A 4911-nucleotide genomic window follows, 5' to 3' on the forward strand; every position below is an offset into this window, starting at 1 on the left:
TATTCCTATTCCACGGAGTATTGAATTTGCTTCTAAATTTCCTGATATAATTACTGATAAAACTCAGCTTCAAAGATTTTTGGAAAGCTTATATTACATTCCTCATTTTATAAAGGATCTTACTAAGGATACTTCAATTTTATATGAAAGATTGAAGAAAAATCCAGAGACTTGGATTTATAATCATACAAAATCAGTCAAAAGAGTTAAACAAAAGGTTAATAACCTTCCGTGTTTAACTCTTGCTAATCCAAGCTGGGCAAAAGTTGTTGAAACTGATGCCTCAGATACAGGATATGGTGGAATATTAAAACAAGGTTCCCCAACTGATAAACAAGAATATCTTGTTCAATTCTATTCGGGAAAGTGGAATAATTCCCAAAAGAGTTATGCTACTGACTAATTTATACAATCAAAATACTTGGCCACAACTTCGGCAGTCGCAGATACTCTTTTATTTATTTTATTTCTTATAATATAAATATTCATTTAGCCTAAATGATCTGCTAAATAGTGTTGTATTGAACCTATGCATACTAGTCTATTCTTAAAACATGTTTTGTTGCTAGTATTATACTGTATCATCCAATGGTTCTAAGGTTGAGAGTGTAAAGCCCAGGCAGTAAGCCTTGGTTATGGTAACATAATCGGTGGTCTTTAAGACTCGTATTATCTAGGTGGGTGTTGAGAGAGTCATGAGGAAGATCGTGGTTTAAGGTTTACTTGACAGGACTGTGGTTTGATAGGGCTAGTGTCTTAGTAAAAAATGCTTTTTAATTTCTATCATGTAGTTCCATTGAAGCGATCCGGTATAAACTTGGTATCAGAGCCATGTGAAAGAATAGAAATAGGTGCTAAGTTCAACATAAGTTTCTCTAATGAATATGATTAGGAAGCAAATTACTGTTAAAAATAATAGAAAAGAAGAATATGATATGCCCCAACAATTAGATCTACTTAGTAAATGGAAGATTCCTAGAATCCAACCTAAGGTTATATACCAACTAGGTCCTACCTTTGAAAAATTAGGATTAAAACAAGTAATTACAACTACTGAAGAGACTATCACAATAGATAGTGATCATGCTACTTTTAGATTATTATCGAAAATGATTTAGCTCCTTATAGGGAAACTCATAGATTTTTACATATCGGTTTAATACAAGTTGCCTTCAAGTCACTAACGTTAAGAGGCTTACCTGAAAGCTTCATAGCAGCTCTCATAGATGGCAAAAACTAAAACTGGAAGAAATGCCTTATAGGGACAGTACAAACTAGTTTAGTATATGGCCCTGTTTATTTTAATACTTATCCTAATTTGCAAATTTCTTTGAGTGATGAAAACTCTTTAAATGCTTTAATATTAAGTATTAAGCTTCATGATTATGATTATATGTCAGGAACAAAAGTTATATGTATCTGTTATAGGAGTTATTACAAACCTTTATATACTTTAAATCCTATGTGCAAAATTATGGATATAAAAAATGAAATTATTCTTATAGAAACTAATTTTGGTAAGTCTAAAGTTACTACTAGAAGATCTATTAAGTGGGATGAAATAGATTTTTCCAAAGAATGGGTTATTGAGGAAGCAATAACTCCTCGAAATAACACTGATAGTGAAATCACAGAATTTGAACAAACTTGTGATGGAACTATTAAAATCAGGTTCAATAGACTCGATCAAACTGATAATATCAGTTATTCATCTAGATTAACTAGATCAAATTCCTTTTATATTTCACATGTGATTATAGTGTAGATTTTCTAGCAAGAGCTTCTACATCACAAATTAGAGAAAATAATAGAATAGATGTCATAAAAATTAGTAATAATAATATTTCTAGTGCTATTCCGGATCCAACTAAATCCGAAATTGATTTTTCTAAAGGTTTAAATGGATAGAAATCAAATAGATTTTAGTCCGGGTTCACCGGCAAGAAAAATGATTTCTGAAGAATTTAAAAAACTCCGATGGGAACTTTTCAAAAAAAAATTTCTTTAGATAATTTTGATAAGAAATTAATAAAATCCTTTCAAGATGATTTTTACAATGATATTAGTGGTCACAATACAATAATTGCCTTTGTGCCATGGTTTATGTCTAAATATGTTGATGGTTATATTTCCATGCTAGAAAGAGATTATAAACTGAATAATGGAGAAATTATTAAATCAGTTTTTCCCCCACAAAGCCCTTTTCAAATGGGAGAAAAAGATAACGTAATTTATTTTACAACCTTTTCAAAATTATTTGAAGAATATGCTGGCAAAATTACTTCTAAGAATTTGAATACTATGCTCACGCAGAATAATTACAAGAATATTTATATTAGTATTTTGGGTGAACGAATTATTTCTATTAATAAAAGAATGGACAAATTAATAGTAGAAGTTCAGAAAATATCTAATACTACAAAAGGTAAAGAACAAATTGCTTTTGTTAGTATCCAACCACCTCCTGAGGTCAAAGACTTTAAAAAGTCTCGAGGACCTATAGAATTTATTAGATACAAAATCTGAAGGATTTAAAATTAGTCCTTTAAATTTTGAGTATTTATCTGATGAAGAGAGGAAGGTAAAACTCTTTGATGAGATTAATAAAATCTCAGAAAAGTTTGCTCGCAAACCTGTTCAAAGGATGTTTTATTATCCTAGGCTGACTCCTAAAGATGTACTCATAGAAGAGCCCGATGCTAGCCATTTTTTCCAAAGTTATAACGGTACAGAAATCTATGAATGGAACATAGATGGTTTTACTGACCATCATATTTATACCCAAATACATAGAATGCTTATGTACAACACTATCTGCAAGGTTAATAAGAACTTTGAAAAGACTATTGCTGATATGATAGTGGCAGGGTTTACTGGTCAATTGAAAGGCTGGTGATATAATTACTTAAGACCGGAACAACGCTTAGAAATTATGGGTGCCATAAAAGTAGAAGATGGTGAGAATGTTCAAAACGCTGTCTATTCTTTAGTTCTCAATATTATAGAACACTTTTCTAGAAGATGGTCAGACAATAGTGAGACCTTAAGGACTATGCTCCAAAACCTTAGATGTAATACATTAATAAAGTTTAGATGGTATAAAGATGTTTTCTTATCCAGAGTTATCGAATTGCCAGAGTGTAATAGCACTCACTGGAAGTCTAAGTTTATTGATGGACTCCCAACACTCTTTGCTGAAAGGGTTAAGAAAAACTCTTCATGGAACAACAATGAGTATATATTATAATAGTTATTCATATGGAAAGCTTATTAGTATACATACACAAGAAGGCTTAGCTCTATTTAATGAAATTAAGAAGCATCATCTCAATGAAAGATAACAGTTAGGAGAATTCTGTGAACAATTTGCTATAGATATTCCTAAAAATAAAAAGTCTCATAGACATAACAAAGAACAGAAAGAACATTATAGGTATAAAAGAAGAATAAGGGATCTTCTGATAAGAGACATGAGCAAAAAGATAAGAAGCGAGAGGCTTATAAACATAGAAAGGATTTTATAAAATCCAATAAGCCTAATTGTCACTACCCAAAATCCTAACCTATCATGATGGCACCTATCGTGGTACTAGGCAAGCCAACATTATGGAATAATCCCAACACTTTTAACAGGAAAATGAATTAAAGCATTTTAAATAACAAAGATTCTCATAAACAGGGATAATAACCCAAACTCAACGCGGAATTTCCCAACTATCGGGGTGTCATAGAGTACATGAGCATCTATACATCATAAGTCTGGAAAACACAGCCTATAATAGTCTAAGACTAAATACAATAAGCAAGAAAATAGAGAAGGAGGCACAAGGTTTTAGAAACACTGGCACCTACCTCAGAATCTCCGAAAAAGAATCAACTGCGCTAAGAAATCAACACCCAATGTGTCCGGGAATACCTGGATCTGCATACGAAGTGTAGGGTGTAGTATGAGTACAACCAACTCAGTAAGTAATAATACTAAATAAAGAGCTTAAGATAGTGACGAGCTTCACAACTAAGTCAAATTATAGTAATTTTCAAAATAAGAATGTAGACATGCTTTCAAGTTCAACATTTAAAACTCAAACGGTAATTTCATATCAAATTTAACTGAAATCAATGCATGATCTTAGAGCAGCAGTCACTCAGTTCTCCCATTCACTCCAACCTCACAATCACTCTTTCCTCACAATCACTCATTACTCTCAATCACTCAACACTCGACACTCACACTCAGTAGGTACTTGCGCTCACTGGTGGTGTGTACAAACACCAGAGGGGCTCCTTCAGCCCAAGCACTATAACAAGCCAATCATGGCATAAATCAATGAAAATTGCTGCGGCGTGTAACCCGATCCCATAAATATCCTCACAATCAGGCCCTCGGCCTCACTCAGTCATCAACCACTCCAGTCTCTCGGGCTCTCAAAAATCATGATAAGTAGCCCAAACAATAATGATATGATGCATCAATAATGAACAATAGAGACTGAGATGTAATGTGAAAGTAAACTGTGATTGACTAGAAAATGGTAATTTAACAGATAATTCAATATGTACACGACCTCTGTGGGTCCCAACAGTGTCAATACATGATTTAAACATGATTTATAGTTCGATTTCTCTAATACGTAGAAAAATGTACGAGCAACAACAATTTATTCAACTACACATCCATGGAATTGACCAAGTCACAATTCCTACGGTGCACTCCCACACGCCCGTCACCTAGCATGTGCGTCACCTCAAAACCAATCACATAACACATAATCCGGGGTTTTGATACCCTCAGGAACAAATTTAGAACTGTTACTTACCTTAAACCGTGTAATTCTTTATTCTGCAATGCCTTTGCCTCGCGAATCGGCCTCCAAACACCTCGAATCTAGCCACAAATAATTCAATTGAGCT

The sequence above is a fragment of the Nicotiana tomentosiformis genome, chromosome 2 (genome assembly GCF_000390325.3).
Source record: "Nicotiana tomentosiformis chromosome 2, ASM39032v3, whole genome shotgun sequence".
Taxonomy (NCBI): domain Eukaryota; kingdom Viridiplantae; phylum Streptophyta; class Magnoliopsida; order Solanales; family Solanaceae; genus Nicotiana; species Nicotiana tomentosiformis.